We start from the raw sequence: 22,036 nt of genomic DNA, 5'->3' as shown, positions 1-22,036 counted from the left end.
GGTAAAATAGAGTCAGTAAATCCAATAATCCATAGACAAGAAGCAAGAGTCCATTTCCAAAGATACATTAATCAAAAGGTTACAAGGATTCTCAAACAGGAGTATATCCAAAGCAGGAGTAGCATGAAGACATAGACCATCCACCCTGATGAAGTGAGAATTTGCTTTGACAAAGACTTGCCATTCAACACACTGTTTTTAAAAGCAACCCAAAAATGCACTCTTTCTCCCTTCACTGGCCTCCCTTTCCCCAGCTAATCTAAGACTTTGCCGTGGCATTCCTTTCAATTGTAAACGATCAGCCTGAGAGAGCAACGGGCGTTCAGACTCGCCCTGACTGTCAAGGCCAAATTCCCCATTACCATTATCTTAAACCCGAACCTGAGCCTGAGACAGATCAAGCTCATTATTTCCCATGGGAATATTTCCTTGATTCTCATCCGTGACAGGCTGCATCTGGAGTTCATCCACAGGCTGTACTTCTGAACCCCATGGCACCATCTTGAAATTCATCTTGCATCCCATCATCTGACACCTGCATCTGTAAACCAAAATCCCCTTCCTCATCTTCACTCTGGAACTGCTGCTGAGTCACAACAGCTTCCTCCTCTGCTCCTCATGAGGTTCATCATACCTCATAAAGGGGCAATGCAGAGTAGCCATGCATGTCCTTCACTTCATGATCCTTCACTCTCTGCCTCACATTGCTTAGACCAGTGGTTCCCAACCTTTGGGCCTCCAGATGTTTTGGACTTCAGCTCCCACAGTTCCTAACAGCTGGTAAGCTGGCTGGGATTTCTGGGAGTTGAAGTCGAAAACACCTGGAGGCCCAAAGGTTGGGAACCACTGGCTTAGACTTAAGGCTCTTCCACAGAGTCATATAACCCAGAATATCAAGGCAGAAAATCCCACAATTTGAATTGGGTTATCTGAGTCCATATTGCCATGTATTCCAGTTCAAAGCAGAAAATGTCGGGTTTTATTCAGCTGTGTGGAAAGGACCTAAGAGTCTTTAGTCTTCTAAGAATGTTGATGCTTCGCCAAACTACAAATCCCAACATTTCATTGAGCCATGGCAATTAAAATGGTGTCAAACTGCATCAATTCTACAGTGTAGATGCAGCATGAGTCAGACACACCCAGCAGGCAGGCAAATCTATTATGTTACACTAAAATGTAGCAAATACAGCTTTGATCATTAGTGGCAAGGAAAAAACCCCCCAGTATTTCCATTTTTATTCCAAAGTGAAAGTAACATATTGCTTCCCAGCTCTTCTGCATAGGAATGGAAAATCCCACTGGCAAGGTAGATTTTGAAAGGGAACGGGATGCTAAAGGAGGGAATATGTGAGTCTTTGTGGTGTTTATGACTTGAAAGAACTCTTCTCAGGTTCATGCTTCTCCATACTGTAGATAGCTCCAAAATTAATCATGCAGCATGGAGGCAGTGTGATTAAAAGTCAAGGGCTGAAGGCAACACAAAAATGCTGATTTGTTTTTTTAAAATCAAATACATTAATTTTATCCCCTCCATCTTTTAAAGAATACAAATACTTTTTTGTAAAACAGGAAATAAATGGTCCCTTTGTAAAACGGCCCTAAGTTGGTATCCATAGCCTTTGTGTGTACTCTTTCCGTCTCTTTCAATCATTAATAATGTATGAAAAATGCAAATCACCGAGCTCCAAAAAGTTATACCATTAGTTACTGAGGTAACAGATTTGTGTGTATAGAGAGAGCACAGCGGAGCAAAGCCCAAACCTTCAATTAATCCTCCAACATCCTCCCTAGCAAACTATTCACTTCTGTTTCAGCAATTGCTGCATAACCGGGATGCTAAAAAGCAGCTCTGGAAAGGTGAATTGCCTCCAGTACTTCCCTCTCCTCCTTTTCAATCAAGCTTAGTGGAATGGGGGAAGATAGAGAGGAGAGATAAGAGGAAGCCTACACAGCTTCTAAAATAGAATTTGAAGGGTGATGCGGAGGGATTTTTTTGGTCTGTATTTTTAAAGGTATTTCTTTCTCGATCTAATACACATCTAATCTGATGACAAGTGAAAGGCCAGAAGGCATTTGAAAAATGTTTGTGTATTGTTTTCTAAGTGACTGACCAAACTGTAACCCTCTTTTAATGTTTATCTGAAAATGATAGGCAGTGTGCCTTTAAGTCATTTTTGACTTTAGGTCACCCTAAGGGTTTTCTTGTTTGACTTGCCCAGTGGGTTTTCGTGACCAAGCGGATATATCAACTCTTTCTCCAGAGTCAAAAACCAGATCTGAACTGCCAATACTGCAGTTTGAACTGCATTATATAGTCAATGTAGACCCATATAATGCAGTTCAGTGCACTTCAAATATATTTTATGTGTCTAAGTCTGGATCTACGATGCCATATAATGCAGTTTGAATCTGCATTGTATGACCAGTGTAGACCAGGTATGGGTCAACCCAGGCCCGTGGGCCTACATTTGCTAAATAAAGATGGAGATGGGAACTGTCCCTATACCTGAAGCACTACCTATCCCTACATGTGGGAGTAGGGTGTTTCAGAGAATGAGGGACAACTGTATTACATTCTCTTTCCCACATGGCTATCACATGCACAAAAAGAGCATGCTGATACCTCTTTACAGGGAAAAGAGGAGTCAGAGCAGGTCCAAGGTAATTTTCAATTATAGGCGAACAGAAATTTTGCCCCCCCCCCCAAACCAATCACCGAAAAATAAAAGCGTTGGATAAGCAAAAATGTTGGATAATAAGGAGGGATTAAAGAAAAGCCTAAATAAAGAACAATACTCTGAAAACCGGGGAAATCCAGACAGGAAGCAATCAGGGACCGCTAACACCTCCCAAAAAAAGATTCTCCAAGGCAAGACGAAGCCAGGCCTTGAAGTCACAGGGCCATTAAATGCTAATCAAGGTCATTATTTACCCCATTAATACACACCTGCCTCCCAACAGACAAGAGCTCTTTCTCCCACCCTGGACATTATTCCACAGACAAATAAACCCCACTTGCCTTGCTTCCTACAGATGGCAGCGGGCTCCGGAGTGCCCGGCGTGGGCTAAGAAAGGCCCAGCATGGACTCCGGAGTGCCCAACGTGAGCTCCGGAAAGCCCAGCGCAGGCTCTGGAAGGCCCCCCGGCCCACCGGAAGGCCCAATGTGGGCTTCCGGAGCCCGCATCAGGCCTTCTGGAGCCTACGCGGTCCGAAGAAGGCCCGCACAGTCCAAAGAAGGAGGCGGGGGTGGCGCCATCCTCCCGGGGGCCTCAACTGCGCCCCCGGAATGACTGCAATAGTCCAATGCTCAAACCGCATTCTGTTGGCTATAGCACCTATTTATCTATGCAAATTTTATCTAGATCCCTTTCCTTGGTGATGCATTTCCTCTTCTTTGAAGATATATATGAGTAACCATCTAAGTTCCTCTTATCCACTCCTTGTGAAATTTGATACAGCATATTTACAATGGGAAACAAAAAGATGCCATAATCTAACCAATGAATGTTTGAAAAGCAAACAAATGAAGTAACTTGTGCAATCTTGTCAAGCAGGAAGAAGAAGGTCAATGTTTACATTCATACATGTGATAATAAAATAAGCAAAGATATATATCCCAGTGTGTATAGGACTGCAGGCTAACAGCAGGTCTGCTTAGACGACAACTCTATCCACTTACTTATTCAGTTCAGTGGGTTTTATTCTCAATAAAATGATTGTAGGTTTTCAGCCCAACTCCCTAAGAAAATTTGTTCACCAGTCTCTTGAGACTGTTGTGGCCTTCAAAGCCAGAATTATTGCATGCTAGTCCTATATTTCACAAGCAACGGTCATGAAATTTTTAGCAGAAAAATGTTTTATTACCATTTTAGTAATGAGTTATGGTTAAGCCATGGTTTTATAGATGCAGGATGAACAACAGTAGAATTTATGAGGGAATGTTTCTGAAAAGCAAAACTACAGCTTCAATGAACCGACTTGTTTCATTGTACTTCATCCGGTCAGACTCATGTATGAACCATAGTTCCCATTCATTAGCAGACTTTACCTATAAGAATGCTATTGTTGCATACTTGTGTGAATATTGGTAATATTTTTAACCATCATTTGTTAAATATACGGATGGCTAAAAATACTGCCACTATTGTGAGTACCTTACTACCACTACTAATATTGGCCAGAATCCTATATGATCTTTATTAATGCTTAAGCACTTGACCTTGGGTAAGTCATACTCTCCCAAAAATACACATCTCATGTCAGGGTTGGATTGAATGGCCCTTATGGCCTCTTCCAACTATATAGCTCCATGATTCTAGATGTACTTTTAATTATAAGAAATGATTGCAGAAATTCTTTTTTTCTGCATTACTATTAAAGATTTAGGAGCTGTGGTCTTTTCATTCTTCTGTCTGCCACAACTTAAGCAAAAGCTAGATGGTCACTTATTGGAGCAAGGTAGTAATGGACTTCATGCATTGGTAGTGTGTTGGACTTCATGATCACTGAAGTACTTTCAGTTCTATGATTCTGTATACATTTCAATTGCTTATCCTGCTTTACATTCCTTAAAATGTGAAATATTTTGCTGTATGTCATGCTCAGAGACTGGAATTCCCGTTTCATCCAAAGGCACATAGAGAAAAATGGAGAATATCACTCCTCGTTTTAAAATTGAACGCAACCGAGAAGAAGAAAGAGCAGTCCTGTTATTCACTGCCATAAGTCTAAATCACAAATGAATATGTCCTGTTTTCTTATGGGAACACAAAGTTACTGAAAAAATATATTCTAATATAACTTTCTGTCTGTAGGGAGAAGTAGGGGAACAAATCAAATCTAGCAATATCATCAGTAGATGAAGTCTACATTAATATTGCAGAGGATTTTCTTTGGTTCTACTTTGACAAATAAAGTCATAACGTCATATATTTTATCATGTTTCAGACAAGAGTGACACATGAGATGAGAAAACTACATGGCTCATCTATTGGTCTATATTTCATTTCCGAATATTAACATTTTCTTTAATTAAATAAAGTGGCTTTATTCAAATCTTTTGGCACATTAGTCACATCTATGCTGTAAAAACGGGTCACATGCACTTTTCCTGATTGTTTAATCATTCATTTCTGTGTTGGATGTCTTTACAATGTGGACATGTCAATAGAGAAAGTATATAGTTGGCTCTTTGTATCAGTGAAAAACAACCATCCACAGCTTGAAAGCATCTCTCTTTTAGGATAAAAAATCCTAAAAAGCAAACCTTGGTTTTGCCTTTTTATATAAGGCACACCATTACTTATTTTTTGGCAACGGCAACAAGTGCTCTGTTGTTCATCCATGACGCCCAATAGCTGCCATTACACCCCAGAGAACTCCTCTTCTTTCCATTAGGAATGATGGGTTGAGCTGGATTTAGGAGGTTTTCTGAGACGGGGGGAAGTCGGGATGGAGAGGGGCACAGGGTAATAGATCACTACACCACCTGGGCAGGTGCTGCTGGGATCACCACAATCTGCAGCAATACCCAAATATTCCGGTGCTGCATATGACAAGGTGATAGGATTTCATCATCCACAGATCCTAGAACCAAACCCCAGTAGATACCAAAGGCCCACTATAATCCTCTCATTAATATGAAAACCAAAACCACAGTTGGGCAAACTTTATTAGGATGTACTGAAGTATGGGAATCTGCATGGAATCAGATGACTGCCCAATTTTGTAGCCTTTTAACGGTTACAGAGCTCTTTCCCATTTGTGCTTTGATTTTCTGCATAGCCCTACATGGTTACATTTGTCTGTGTTCTCCTTAAGTTGCTATGTTTTTCCTGTGAACCACTGAAAACCACACATCTCTGAATGTTTTCTTCCTTCTGTATACTGTTCTACACAGACACTTCAATGCAGTTTAGAAGTGGATTAAAGCAAACTGGTTTTATTGTACAGCACCTATACAAACACGGCAGGAACCAGTTTGAGGCTGGAACCATGGCCACAGTATTGGCTGATTGCAGGTTGGAACTAGATCCAGCAATTGCAGTATCTGTAGCTAGATAGCCTCTGGAAAATGCAGGTTTTCTCCTTATCCAATCCATCGAGATGCTCTGATTCACTGCAGATGATCCGAGTATATCTCAGTTTTGAACCCTGCATGGGATGTACCCTGATGGCCCTGAGTGCATTATCTGGCTCATTTTCCATTGAGTTTTTAACATGCTGTTTCTCGCTTGATGTGTGCTGCAGCACATATTGAGGGTGTGCATTTTTTTGGATGTTCCACGCTTGAGCCAGCTTCATTCTGCATTATAGTTATAAAACTGCCCTGTGAATAAAATAATATTGTAGCTGCTGTTATTTTTGGTTTATGAAGTTTCTGTAGTCCGCTGTGATGAAAAAGTAGTATATAAGTGCTGCCTGACACCATTTCAGGGCATTTTAACATTACCTCTGCTGTTCTTTGACTAGCAAAAATGTTATCTGGTTTCCGATATAGGGCTTTCCACATTATAAGCCCATTAATTGCTTAAACTTGAGGTAGCAACATCATTCTGAAGTATTTGCACTGAATTTCTATGTGCAGTTGCTCCATCAGAGGAGCCATCAAATTGCATGACAGACACTTTGGATCCTTACTTGACTACTAGGTAAAGGTAAAGGTTTCCCTTTAAGTCTAGTCGTGTCCGACTCTGGGGGTTGGTGCTCATCTCCATTTCTAAGCCGAAGAGCCGGTGTTGTCCTTAGACACCTCCAAGGTCATGTGGCCAGCAAGACTGCATGGAGTGCCGTTACCTTCCCGCTGGAGCGGTACCTATTTATCTACTCACATTTGCATGTTTTCGAACTGCTAGGTTGGCAAAAGCTGGGGCTAAAAGCGGACGCTCATTCTGCTCCCCGGATTTGAACCTGGGACCTTTTGGTCTGCAAGTTCAGAAGCTGAGCGCTTTAACACATTTTGCCACTGGAGGCCCCTACTTGACTACTAAAACTGTCTAATAGATGCTACTGGAAGGAGGAAGCAATATAGGAGAACCACCTGTTGCATTTGAATAACCGTTCTGTATCGCAATCTTCCAGAAAACATCTTCACGGTAGCTGTGCTAGCAAGAAAGCAAAAATGCAACAAATGGGCCAGTGAAAAGCACAAAATACATTATGCAAGCATTCAAGGCTTCATTGACTTCTTCATCAGACAAACATCTTAAAATTCATACCGAAGAAAAATGATGTTAGCACTTCAGGCCAACATTTTGTCTCAGATGATACTTCCATTTTCAGTTAAGATGGTCCAGAGGGGTCTCAATGAGGGCAGAGAGCATGACCCTTTTTGGCCACATGAAAACAAAGGGCAGTAAAAGGCAAGGGGCCGGGCTGTGGCGCAGCTGGCTAGTAACCAGCTGCAATAAATCACTACTGACCGAGAGGTCATGAGTTCGAAGCCTAGGTCGGGTTAAGCCCCCGAACATTAAATAGCCCGGCTTGCTGTTGACCTATGCAGCCCCGAAAGACAGTTGCATCTGTCAAGTAGGGAAATTTAGGTACGCTTTATGCGGGAGGCTAATTTAACTAATTTACAACACCATAAAACTGCCAGCAAAACACGAGGAAAGGAATGAGGAAGTACAGCCACTAGTGGACGGTGAAGCAACAGCTCCCCCAGTGGCCGGAATCGTGAAGCTGGAAAAATGTTAAATGCCTCTGTGTCTGTCTATACTGTATGTTGTTTGTCTGTTGGCATTGAATGTTTGCCATATATGTGTTCATTGTAATCCGCCCTGAGTCCCCTTCGGGGTGAGAAGGGCGGAATATAAATACTGCAAATAAATAAATAAATAAATAATACAATGTCTACTTCAAGAGCAACAGAAAAGTAACTTGCAGAGTTTGTGTGGGTGTGATTTATTTGTCCTTCAGTCATGAGGTTGGCTTAGTTGACAGTTCAATTCTTTGATCCCAGCTTGCTTTTCATCCTTTGTATTTCCTTCTCTCACAGCTGATGATGCCTAGGTTCCCAGTCACCTCAGGCATCTGCTTACATCCTCATATGAAAGCCAAAGATGGAAGCTTCTCTACTCAATCGAATAACAGAGACTCATTTTTAATGAGAAGAAGCACCAAAGACCACTTGGTTCACATTCTGGGAGTGTCCAGCCCCACATTTTGAAAGACAGTGCCTGGAAAGTAAAGAAGAGAATTTCTTTGAGCGTGTACTGAATATCCTTTCTTAACCACTGGGGGACCAGAGATGCCTCTTGTATATGTGAGGAGGATTGATAAGGGCTTTATTTTCAGAAGGCTGAATTTTATCAAGTTTGAATGCCAGCAGCTATTTTTAGAAATTAATCACAGTCTGCATTGGATTTCTAGAAAGGAAGCGTTCGACTTCTGCACAGGTAATACTGCCAAAGGAGCAAAAATGTGCCAAAAGGCAAGTATTTAGAGAGAATCTAAATTCCACACTTAAATGAGTTTGACAGTCCATCACTTCCTTCAGGGAACTCTGGGAATTGTAGTGTTCTTCAGGAGGCAATTGCTCTTTAGGAGAATTCTCAGCAGCTTCAAAGATCTACAGTTTTCATGATCACTTGTGTATGTATATAAAGCCATGGCAATTTAATTGGTGCAAAACCTATGTAGCACAGTTATGCTCCCATTGATTTATTTAAACAGTGCTTATCTCACTTTTCACCTTATGCAAGACCCCAAGAGCTCTTCACTTACATCAAACAGACTATTGATAGATTGATGTTGTCTTCTTAACTGCAATGTTCTTGAAAGTGTTATTGCAATGTAGGATATAACAGAAATAAAATAAAATAATTTTAACACTGCTTTTAAACAGTAGTTAGAGAGAGTGCTTTCTGAGTATGGGTTAATAGACATGGATGTTGCAATATAGTGAGTGGCAGCTGCTGCCCCTCAATAAATCAATGAAAATGTAGCTCGTTCATAAAAGCTTGCAAAGATTTCTTGGAGTTTCAAGAAGTCTTGGTATATGGGTCACTCTGTGGGCCATGCAAAGTCACATATTGAAACAGGACAGTCTGATCTGTTCTATTATGGGCTCCTGACTGATATAATAATCTCACACTTCTGGAATTCTTCGTGACTGCTTGCCATTTGCCTAAAAAGATGACATCTGTAATCTGTGGTGCTTTGTTATTGCTGTAGGCTTTATGTAGTTTCTGATTCATGACAACCCTAAAGACGAACTGATCATGGGACCTTCTTGAGAAGATTAACTCAAATATGCTTTGCCTTTACTACCCTCTGAAGCCGAGTGAGTGTGATTTGTCCAAGATCACCCAAAGGATTTTAATAGCTAAGTGGGGATTTGAATCCTGGTCTCCCAGAGTCCTACTGCAACACTGAAACTATATCACTTTGGGTGACAAATGGGGCAGTTACCATCTGCTTGGCTTTGGAGATGGAATAAGGTATTCTCCTATCCGAAAACACTTGTAAGGCTTCAGTCAAAATCAGGTGTATATTTCAGACCAGAATTCATGACAAAATAAAAGGAGCCAGGTTAAGCAGCCTTAATATTAGACTAATACTGAGTAATGTTTCACCCTAATTTTTTTGTTCAGTTGTACCTGATAGGTAAATTCTTCCACTAAAACCAATGATATTGGCCTGAGTCTTACTGATGTCCCCATTAAATTGAGGCAACTTACATAAGTGCTGATTTCTCATCAAACAGTTCAATAGGTTTGTTCTCACTGGGATTACTATGGTCACCAGACAGAAGGATTTAGAGTCCTAGTTAGCATCATAGCCAAAGGTTAACAGCAGTCTAGTTCCATAGAAAAGGTTAATTTGTATTTAGTAGACCCTGCTAGACAGTATGAACAAGGATCTGTAGCTGGGAGGAGATCAGATAATAAATTTCACAGGGGCATCCATACTATAAAATTAATCTATTTTGATATCATTTTAACTGCTATGGCTCAATGTTATGGAATTCTGGGAGATGTAATTTGCTGAGGCACAAGCAGTCTTTGGCAGAGAAGACTAAAGACCTTGAAAAACTATGACTCCAATTATTCCGGCCATGTTAACAGTGTTAAATTTCAGTTGCCATCTTTCTTTTTGAAGGCCATATCTTTAGTGTCTCAAGAACAGGTGTAATAGTTGGTAACAGTTGCACGTATTGAACTACAAGTGATAAAAGAAATCAATTTCTTTCATTCCTGAATAACATACTAAACTTCAGAAGTCACATATTTGATACAGAAAAAAAGTAGAGACTTAAAGAGTTCAAACTCAGTTGAAAATTAAACTTGATGAATTTCTCCATCTGTACTTTGAACTAAATTTAATTAAACTTATTAAAACTTACTTTAGAGGAAACGTGCACAGAATAGCTGTATAAAAGAGTTCTAGAATTCACATTTCAAATAACCCACAAATTTACTGCCTGAAAGAAAATGAATGTTTCCAGAACTGCAGAAATGCTGGCTCTGGATGTAATCTGTTTTTGTAACTTCTTATAAATAACAATGAAAAACTGCTTTGGGTTAAATTCATTATGCTACTTTGCATACAAAGTTCTGTATTGCTCAAATAAGCTTGGTTCAAAAACTCTTTAATCACGTATAATGTCACTGTTTTTGGCAAATACATTTTGCAACAAAGACTGAGGGTGAAATACTAGAATTTGCACTTATATTTTTAAAGGGACATATAGGCTATTTTTTCACACAATTAAACTTAAGTTGCATTTAATTTTCCTCTGATTTTGACATGTATAAAGCCTGGTAGTTTTAGCTGAAAAGCACTTTAAAATTGCTATCTGAGGTTCTTAGGGTTTATTTAATCATCTGTCACTCTGACAAAACAATTAATAGAAGAAAACACTACTTTGCCAAACTAATACTGTTTGAATATCTTTCCAAACAATTTCTACTGACATATTATGATTATTAATTCATCATTTTAAGTAACTGTGATGTTGTTTTATCTTGTGTTGAATTGTTTTTAAATCTTATTGTTGTTTAATTATATTGTATGTATTGTTATGCTATATTGTTGTTCATGTTCTCCTTGTGCAAGCTGCCCCGAGTCCCACCGGGGAGATGGTGGCGGGGTATAAATAAAGTTATTATTATTATTATTTGGAAAAGTTCCTTATTTTGATATACAATATCCAAGACAGCATGGCCATTGGGCATGCTGACTGAGGATTTTTGTAGTTGTTAGGCCAAAAGAATATCTAGTCTACTCTAACAAAATATTCACAGGACTGCATTTAAACATCAAGAAAACCAAGATCATGGCAACCAGATTGATTGATGACTGGCAAATAGAGGGAGAAGACGTGGAGGCTGTGACAGGCTTTATATTTCTAGGCACGAAGATCACTGCAGATGCAGACTGCAGCCAGGAAATCAGAAGACGTTTACTTCTTGGGAGAAGAGCAATGGCCAACCTCGACAAAATAGTGAAAAGCAGAGACATCACACTGGAAATGAAGGTCCGCGTAGTCAAAGCAATGGTATTCCCCATAGTAACGTATGGATGGGAGAGCTGGACCATATGGAAGGCTGAGCGAAGGAAGATAGATGCCTTTGAACTTTGGTGCTGGAGGAAAATCTTGAGAGTGCCTTGGACTGCAAGAAGATCCAACCAGTCCATATTCCGGGAAATAATGCCCGGCTGCTCACTGGAAGGAAGGATATTGAAGGCAAAGTTGAAGTATTTTGGCCACATCATGAGGAGACAGGAAAGCTTGGAAAAGATCATGATGCTGGGGAAAATGGAAGGAAAAAGGAAGAGAGGCCGACCAAGGGCAAGATGGATGGACGGTATCCTTAAAGTAACTGGCTTAAACTTGAAGGAACTGGGGGAGGCAACGGCTGACAGGGAGCTCTGGCGTGGACTGGTCCATGAGGTCACGAAGAGTCGGAAACGACTGAACAAATGAAGAAGAAGAAGACTTTGAGGCATTCATCAGATACTAAAGTTCAAATAAATGGTACAGTAGTTTGGAAGAAGCTAATGGATGATGGATCCCTTCAAGCTTATATTGTGGAGAACCAAACAAAGGAAAATTAAAGTGCATGTGCTTTGTCTACTCCTATAACTATAAGAATCCTGTTAGCAGGTTAGTAACAATAAAATTAATCCCCTCTAGTATGTTCTGGTCTTGCTATCTTTTCCTTTTCTAAAATTGCCAAGGTAATGTAAACAAGATAGGGACCACATTCGCCCTCCTCCAATCTGCTGGGACTTCTCCTGTTCTCCAAGAACTCTCGAAGATGACTGCCAGTGGTTCTGAAATAACTTCCGCTAGTTCCTTCAATACTCTTGGATGTAGCTGATCTGGCCCTGGGGACTTGAATTCGTTTAGAGTGGCCAGGTGTTCCTGGACAACTTGTTTCCCTATTTGGGGTTGGATTTCCCCCAATCCTTCGTCCATTCCATGTTGCTGAGTTTGAAGATGGCTTTCTTTTTGTGAGAAGACCGAGGCAAAGAAGGCATTAAGCAGTTCTGCCTTTTTCCTATCCCCTGTCACCATCACCCCATCTTCTCCTTGCAGTGGCCCTATCGCCTCCTTTTTCTTACTTTTTCTACCAACGTAAGCAAAAAAAACCTTTTTTGTCGTTTTTAATGTCCCTGGCAAGCCTGAGCTCATTTTGGGACATAAAAAACATCAAAAAAGGCCGGGGTGGTCCATGCCTTGGTCACCTCCAGACTGGACTACTGTAATGCACTCTACGTGGGGCTGCCCTTGAAAACGGCTCAGAAGTTCCAACTGGTCCAACGAGCGGCAGCCAGGATGTTAACTGGGGCCCCTTACAGAGAGAGGTCAACCCTCCTGTTCAAGGAGCTCCACTGGTTGCCATTTATTTTCTGAGCCCAATTTAAGGTGCAGGTGCTTACCTACAAAGCCCTGAACGGTTTGGGACCATCCTACCTCCGTGACCGCATCTCTGTCTACGAACCCACGCGTTCACTTCGGTCATCTGGAGAGGCCCTGCTCGTGATCCCACCTGTGTCGCAAGCGCGGTTGGTGGGGACACGAGACAGGGCCTTCTCCGTGGTGGTCCCCCGACTCTGGAACACCCTCCCCAAGGATCTCAGACAGGTCCCTACATTGGCAGTCTTCAGAAAGAACTTGAAGACCTGGCTGTTCCAATGTGCCTTCCCAGATTAATAGGAAATCTCCAATACCAAGTCCCATAAGCACTTTATTAGAACTAAGATCGCATATCGCACTCTGCACTTGCCCATAAGCCTTATATATCACCTGTCACATCAGCACTTTTAAACTTGTACCCATTACTCTGGCCCGGCCCAGTTCTATTGTGTTTTAGCGTATTGTTATTGTTTGCGGTTTATGCTGTTTTAATTCTTTTAATTTGCCTTTGTTTTGTATTGTTATATTGTGTGTTGAGGCCTTGGCCTTTGTAAGCCACATCGAGTCCTTCAGGAGAGGCTAGCGGGGTACAAATAAAGTTTAACAATAATAATAATAATGTTCAGAAAACTTAAAATGGGATTTGGCTGTTTTCATCCACTACTTCTTCAATGCATCTTGAAGATTGATTTGAAGTGGGTTTAGGATGATGTCATGCAATTATAAGTTTTTTCATCCAGGGATAATGCTGCTGTAAGTTTCATGTGATACATTCTATCTATTGAAAGAGTAAGTCAATGGAAAGAGAGGCACTGAAAGGCAAGGGAAGCTTGTATTGATTAGTCCTGACTCTGCTTGGCTTCCAAGATCAGACAGGATCTGGGACCTCATCAAATGAGGTTAATTCAGTGTCCTAGGATGTTTTCACCCCATATAGAGGATGGAGCCCCATGCCAGACATCACATGATGTTGTGTGAGTTCCAGCAGAGGCCTTGCCGCCAACTGGGGTGAAAGTTTCACCTGACACTCCCTCCCCCCCAACACGGGAGGCTTCCCGTGTTGTGCCGGCTCCAATGGAAACAGCACAAGGCCTCTCCGCAAGGGCAATGCTTTCCCAATGTGATGGGGAAAGTGGCACAGAGAAGGACCTGTGCACAGAGTGACAGATTCTCCCCACTGTTCCCTCTTTCCTCCTGGATGCCGGTCGAAGTAGAACACTTTGTCTGGCCTTTATGATGAGGCTAGTAATGCCTTCAGAGCATCAGTGTAATCAAGATAGCAAAAGTTATAAATTAGGGAGAACATACAAACTAGTACATTTTAGCCTTTTTCTATTCCCCCTTCTGCTGAGTTAATGGAGTATAAACTTTTTTTACATCTTGAATTCTATTTGTATTCATTTTTGTAAACTGAGGGTAAAGAAGGAAACTGGAGGAGGAGAGAGAAACTTGAATATTTTCAAAGCAGATTTAAAAAGTTGAGTGACCAAAGATTAATTGGAACTATCCCTACCAATTGGAGCCCCGGTGGTGAAGTGCGTTAAAGCACTGAGCCGGAGACTGAAAGGTCCCAGGTTCAAACCCCGGGAGCAGCGGGAGCGGCCGCTGTTAGCTCCAGCTCCTGCCAACCTAGCAGTTCGAAAACATGCCAATGTGGGTAGATCAATAGGTACCGCTCCGGTAGGAAGGTAACGGCGCTCCATGCAGTCATGCCGGCCACATGACCTTGGAGGTATCTACGGACAACGCCGGCTCTTAGGCTTAGAAATGGAGATGAGCACCAACCCCCAGAGTCAGACATGACTGGGCTTAACGTCAGGGAAAAACCTTTACCTTTATCTATCCCTACCAAATTAATCTGCCTCCTTTTTGGTGAACCATTCCAGCTTTTCTTGTCAAAGCCTAAATTACCACCTTGTTGGGAATCTTTCCATTATCCGAGCAGAAGCTACCAGGGGGCACTAGAGAGAAAATTTTATGGGGGTGGAGGGTGGTTTGAAGGAAGAAGACAATTTCCCCCTGTTTTCCTGTTATTCCCCCCACCCATGACCCTATTGTGGAAACAACTCTTTTTATGATATGGAAAGAGGGGAGGGGGAATAACCAGCAAAAATGGGGGGAAATTGTTTTTCCCCTTCAGCTCCCCTACCCTAAAATGGACTATCTTTCTCTCTTTATTGCCACCTGGTGGTCTCAGCCCGGATAATGGAACAGTACAAGTTGTCATTCATGAAGGCTGGCTTCTTAGAAGGGTTAAAGTGCTTGCAAAGAGTTGTTTGTGTACACTCTCACAGTTCCCCTCCCTCTTTTCCTTTGGCCACTTAAACCTTCAGTATCCCATTAAAAAAACAAACCAACCCAAACCTTTATGGCAGATTAGGAAGGCTCTTTTCTTCTTTTCCAGGAACATGAAACATTTTTAGTTTTAGTGTTATAATTAATTAAAATTTAAAATTTAAACTACCTCGAGATACATGAGCAAGCTGCTGGTAAAGTCACAGGCTGACAGTTTGAAGGATTGAAAGATTAAAATTATTGGCCAGGGAATGCAGAAGTTCCGTTCTCAAATCTCATTTATGATCTTATTTCTAAAATATGTCAAGCACACAATGTTCCTAATGAAATCACCGCCGTTCCTTCTCTCTTCTTCTCTATCATACATCCTTTAAAAAAATAATCAGTTTTTAAAGACAAGGCTGGTCTTATGATTAAGAGGACCTTTGGATGATAGGAATCTGTGGCCTAGCAGGAAGATCATTGTCTTACATTTTCTGCTCTCCATTTTCCTATCAGATCCCAAATAGAACTTTTATATCTCCCCATCAGCTTCCCATGAAGAGATGCATAAACCCTCCTTTTGAGGACAAATGTGCATTTCCCAGTGGACGGCAACACAAAAGTTCTATTTTGGATAAAGGGAACATGGGCAAGGACAGGAAGGATGCCTGTGTTCCTCATTCCCTCACTTGTTCTCTCGTCTCAAAAAGGTCTAAGAAAGCTCATTATAAGGGTTAGCATATTTCACTGTAGTGAAAAGCCTGAAGCTATCAATGCTACAGGGATGTTTTTTCCTCAAAAAGAACCAAGCACAGCAGGAAAAGGATCACAATAGGATATAATTGAATAAATCCAAGGATTAAAGCTCCAGGGCTCAGCTAACATAAATGAAAATGCATCCAAACATGTTCAGGACTGTAGTCACTGATGACTTTTCCCTTTTTTATTGTGTCAGAGGAGAATTAAGACTGATGACTAATTATATCAGATTCTTCACATCCATGGCTTCAAGGGGAGGGGGGGGGATAATTTGTGGACCATTAAATATTGTTGGACTTATAGCCAATAATAGAAGTAATTGCCCAACAACATCTGGTAGACCTCATGTTCCCATCCCTCTCTTAGAGGGAGGACTTCCTAGCAGAGTACATGGATTCAAGAATACTGAAAATATCAAAGAGCCATGGTATCATTTAAATTACAGGAATGAAGAAAGATCATGAGTATACCATGGAATGCATCATGGTTGTGGGAATATGTGCTGAATAATGGTGACTCATTGGCATTGGTCTGATCATGGTAGCCATGTATCTAATTTTACAAATATTTCATCAAAAGACTGATAGAGTACAGTCCACTATATGGAGGTCTCCTTTGCCTGAAGCTCTTCCCAGTCGAACTTTGGTTTAAATATCAAGTATTATTTTTTTTTTAAAAAAAGGAGAGCATTAGTTCATGCATTGCCCATATTGGGTGCCTGAAGAGTAAACAGAACTGGCAGACATACAAATTGAGTAGTCACAATCTTCCACAATAGAGCAATGAATCTGGTTGAACCCCAAACAACAAAAACAACCAGGCTGAACTGGTTTGTATGAGCTCCACACAGGAACCTTGTTTGATCCTGGAGTGGAATGGACATTGATCCAGGTGCTTCACACCAATCTGGAGAGCTAAAGAACAAAAAGAAAAAGGGGAAAAAGAAGACAGTAGAAGTCCAACATGACCCAGATGGTGTGATGTAGAGAGGAAGAAAGGGGTTAGGAGTTTACTCATTCACAGTGCTACTTGAGACAAGAAACATTTTCCAACTACAGTTCTTACAGAACAGGATTATATGAGGTCATTGAAATGTTCTGATCTATTATCTTTTCCTGGCATCTCTTCATTTTGTAGCCGTTCATGAAAGACCCTTGGCAATTGTTGTTGATTACCATCTGAGTGGGTGTCACTGTTTCTTTTAATTTCCTATCATTTTGTTGAAGTAGCCTATCTTACTCTTTTTTATTGCCCATTTTCTAGTTAATATATCAGTTCATGTGCTTCAGATAGGGAAAGTTATGGCCAAATTGCCCTAGAGGTCACTATTGTTGGTATATAGGTACTCAGTATATATGCGAGGGAGAAAAGTCAAGACCAACACCAGTTAAATTCTAGACACTGACCTCATTAGGCACTTATGGTTTTGAAGGAGCTGGTCATAAATATCCCAGCAGTTCTCTTTCAATCCTAGTCCTGATATCTGTCTTATCTAGTTACTTGGCAGTACTCTCTTATGTTCCTGTTTTGTCTTGACCTTGGACAGGCTAGGCTACATTTTGAACTACCCTGCTTACTCTCTGCTCAATTTTGTACCTGGTCTTTTGGACTAGCTATCTCTTGTTTCATCCTGCATCTTGTCACTGACCAAGACTGGACTGACTACTCAACAGTTACTACACACTGCTTGCTTCCTTGGGCACTTGTTGACTCGTGTTCAGGTTAGACTAAAACAAACAGAATTAGGCCTAGATCAACAAATCAGGCTCTGATCCAGTTCAGAGGACCTGTGTAGTGTGCACAGGTCATGTATATTTCTGTTTAAATTATAGTATTTTCCATATACACAGTGTTCCCTCACTACTTTGTGGTTCACTTTTCGCGGATTCGCTGTTTTGCGGTTTTTCAATAAACAATAAAGGACTATTATAAATCATAAAAAATTACAATTTACAGCCTAACACACGATTGGTTGATAAAGACTTAAAATAGTGTATAACTAAAATAATGCATGAATATTAAAATATAGTGTCCCTACTCTGCGGATTTTCACTTATTGCGGTGGTCCTGGAACCTAACCCCCATGATAAGTGAGGGAACACTCTGTTTGTTTGTGTGTGTGTATGAAAAACAAACTACAAAGTCTTGCACAGCTTATGTGTGTGTGTATCTTGAAGGTTCGAATCTGGGGAACGGAGTGAGTTCCTGCTGTTAGCTCCAGCTTCTGCCAACCTAGCAGTTCCAAAACATGCAAATGTGTGTAGATCAATAGGTACAGCTCCGGTGGGAAGATAATGGCACTTCATGCAGTCATGCTGGCCACGTGACCTTGGAGGTGTCTACAGACAATGCCGGCTCTTCAGCTTAGAAATGGAGATGAGCACCAACCCCCAGAGTCGCACACGACTAGACTTAATGTCAGGGGAAAACCTTTACCTTTACCTATCCTTGAAGTGACTGGCTTGACCTTGAAGGAGCTGGGGGTGGCAAAGGCCAACATGGAGTTCTGGCATGGGTTGATCCATGAGGTCATGAAGAGTCAGAAGCAACTGGATGAATAAACAACAACAAAATATACATGCATACCCAAATGTTGTGCAAATTGGTGCATTCTCTGACATTAAGCGGTCACTTTAGGTAGATGTGAGCAGAAACAATGAGAAATTCCGAGATGTGGATATGGATATGCTCCCTTTGTATGGGTATTGGAACTAGATGTGATGAAAATACATAAGTATTACCTTGACTTGAGACACAAAGCGTAACCAACTGTATCAGAGTTGGCATTGGCTGAGACCTCAGGGAATTGCTGTCCTTCTTTGTGTTTCCCGGCAGCCAGATAAAGCTCAAGGTGAGCAGCACTGGAGGAAGAGAAGTTTTGATGTTTTTGTGCAAGCAAACTATAAAGCTTGAGCACCCATTTCTGCCCATTCCAGCTAAACCCGGGGCCAGTGCAAAGATGTTTGCTTAAGCATTGCACTTATGCAACATTGGTGCACTAAAAAGCCAGGAATGGGGGAAGTGGATTGGGGTAGAAAACGAAAATGCACGCTCTTGCCCAGTACTACAATTGGGAGTAACACAGGGAAATGAGTGCTATAAATGTGAGCTTTCTTATTATATACTAGCTTGGGGACCCGTTAGTGCCCAGGTTATTAGAAGAAGATATTATTTGCTTTGGGATGTTAGGTAACATCACTGAAGTTTGGTCCAGATCTGTCTAGATAAGGGTGAACTACAACTCCCAGATTCCCTGGGCAATCACTCGCAAACCCTGCCAGTATTCACACTTGGTCATGTTGGGTCTGTGTGCCAAGTTTAGTCTAAACCCATTGTCAGCTGGGTTCAGGGTTTTCTGGATAAGGGTGAACTACAACTCCCAGATCTGAGGTCAATCACCCCCAAACCAGGCCTGTATGCACAGTGGCCATGTTAGGTCTGTGTACCATGATTGGTCCAGATTTGATGTCAGCTGGGCTCAAGTGCTTTCTGGATGCAGATAAACTACAACTCCCAAAATCAAGGTCCATTCCCCTAAACTCTTGCAGTATGTTCAGCTGGTCATTGGGCTTCCCTGTGTCAAGTGTGGTCCCAGTCCATTGTTGGTGGGGGTCACTGTTTCTCTGGATGGAGGTGATCTACAACTCCCAGAATCAAGGTCCATTCCTCCAAACCCCTGCATTATGTTCAGTTGCTCATGGGGCTTCTCTATGCCAAGTTTGGTCCCAGTCCATTGTCAGTGGGGGTCACAGTATCAGTGAAGGTACTGCAAGTCCCATTATCTGTGACAAGTTTGGTCCAGATCCATTGTTGGTTGAGTTAACAGTACTCTCTGGATGTAGGTCAAGTACAACTCTTGTAAATCATGGTGAATTCTCCCAAAACCTCTTGTTCAGTTGATGATCAGTTCCTATGATAACTGTGTGCCATAGGAAAGGGTAGGAAAGGGTTAAGGTAGAGGCAGTGGGCAAAGTCATGCAAATTAAGGAACCCTGGGATGTCCATTCTTGTCAGGGGTTCCTCTTCTTCAGAAGAGGAAGGGGAGCAGGAAAGTGTTCATGAATATAAGGGTGAGTTGGAATCTGAGGAGGAGACTTTGCTAGCACCCTCATTCCAGGAAAGGCGAAAGGAAACAGAGCAGAGATGTCGTTCAGCTAGATTAGCTGCCAGAAATGCAGCTGAGTAATTCGGAACTGCCCTAGCAGCTGTGTGGAGATCTAGGGCTATAAAAGCCAAAGCAGGTGCAGCCAGCTTTTGCTGGTAACAAACTGACTCTAATGCCTTCACTCTCTGTGTGCCTGCTCCAAGTCTGCATCTGGATTTATGCCTGTTTCTTAGTCTGAAGTAAGACTTGCTGGCTTTCTTTTGCATTATTTCACTGAGTGTACTGTACTTTATGTTTTGCTGAAGTAAAGCAGTTTTCATTTACTTACCACAGTGTCTTAAGGCTGTTCTTGAAAAACAAAACAGGACAATTCTGGAGGAAAAACGGAATATCTAGGATGTAATTGTCCCACATGAAAGCCTTTACTTGGGTGGGGGCTAGAATGGTGTTTGTGGAGAATACTGGCAGGATTTGGGTTACATGTTCATGGCGCTCACTATAACCTGCATATCAATGGAGGGAGGGCCATTGGTGCCTCCTGTTCAGAACTAGAGCTGTTTGTGGAGGCAGGAGGCTGTCTGTGTGAGTGGACACCTCCTCCACATACACACATACACACTTTTATTATGTGTATAGATAATATATAAACTCTGGTAACAGCTACACAAATTCTCCAAGGGCTGACTGTGAACTTTCCTGAAGTTTCAGACCACAAAGCATGAAAAGCAAAGGAACAATCAATCTCATTAAAAAAAAGTTGAACAACAAGCAACAAATGATTGCTTATCTACAAGCCGTGGCAGATCAGATTTCCCTGCTTGCAAAATGTCTACCCTTGCTTCATGAAATCTATTCTTCTGCCTGAAAATCTTAGGAGACCACAGGCTTAAGATGAACAAACATACTACTTTAAGTACATATAAGGCCTTCCCATTTGCAAACACCTTTTGGATTTAGAAAAACCATCACTCATACATTTATGCAGCATAGTTTTAATCGGATTTGCACATATGACAATCTGCCCAAGATATTTCTCTGTGGAAAAAGAGCGAAGTGGTCCATAAAGGCTAGTTTTTTGCTTTATCCAGTTACTGCAAATGCATATATAAAAATTCAGGTTTATTTTAAATGCCTGTCAAGTAAACCTCCAGTGTGCTTTGTGCTACTACATCCTTTCCCATGCAGTCTGTGATTTACAGCTCATTCTGTTGAAATCTTTGCTCGCCTCATCGAGGAAATGAACAGGCAGCTTTCTTAACAGCATTAGCAAAAGGTCATTGTTTAATTACAATAAAAGATGGGCCCAACGGTAATGCCTGCCAGCTCAGTTGTCTCGGGGGAACATACATTTTCCTTTTATTCTCATGACTTATTGCTGTTTTTTTTATGCTGGCCAGTTAAAGGAAAAGCCTTATTCCCAACTCAGCTGGTTTGAGATGACCAAATCCCTTATTAGACCCAATAATCTCATGTTTTTTTGGGCTTGGTTGCAAAATAAGCTCTTTGGTGATTTCATTAGAAAGAAAACAGTGAACAAGTAAATACCTTGTTTGAATGTCTTGCTGCATTAAGCTCTGCTTAAGCCTGAAACATGGTGATTCTTTTGCCTTCCCCTGCTGTTCTTTCTGGCAGCCATGAAGGGACCTGGCCTGGGTTCAGGTTTCTGTTTATTGAATCATAATCAGGATAATGATTCCCCTTTGAAAACCTGTTACAAATTAAAAGCAGAATAGATTTCCTTTGCTCTGCTATTAAGCTACAGCTATTGCAGTATTGATAGAGTGCTGTGAAAAGAGCACAGCAGTAAATTAGTCCCCTTTGCTAGCAAGCTGCCTAACATAGCCTCCTTCTCACGTAAACAAAGCTTGGAAATACACCTTCAGTATCATTTGAAAACCATTAGCTGCCAGTATCAGCAGCTAGAGCAGAAATGCTGGATAAAGTTTCATGTGTTTACAAGTGGGATTTTAGGTGATCAGTTCTGCTGGCCAGGCTGAGCCCAGACATTCTTTTCATTGACTGAGCATGG

The 22,036-nt window shown here is 41.4% G+C and overlaps 1 long non-coding RNA gene across 1 annotated transcript; it reads right to left on the bottom strand.

Annotated features, from left to right (window-relative positions):
- Nucleotides 1–5,183: 5,183 nt before the first annotated feature.
- On the bottom strand, nucleotides 5,184–21,828 carry LOC134292585 (uncharacterized). The gene is made up of 3 exons (XR_009999833.1): nucleotides 21,553–21,828; nucleotides 18,644–18,763; nucleotides 5,184–6,329 (listed from the first exon to the last, which is right to left on the bottom strand). It is a non-coding gene; the product is annotated as an uncharacterized LOC134292585 (long non-coding RNA).
- Between the last annotated feature and the right edge of the window lie 208 nt (nucleotides 21,829–22,036).

The sequence above is a fragment of the Anolis carolinensis genome, chromosome 6 (genome assembly GCF_035594765.1).
Source record: "Anolis carolinensis isolate JA03-04 chromosome 6, rAnoCar3.1.pri, whole genome shotgun sequence".
Classification (NCBI taxonomy): Eukaryota; Metazoa; Chordata; class Lepidosauria; order Squamata; family Dactyloidae; genus Anolis; species Anolis carolinensis.
Note: the sequence above shows the minus strand (reverse complement) of the source record. Positions and strands in the feature narration are given on the sequence as shown.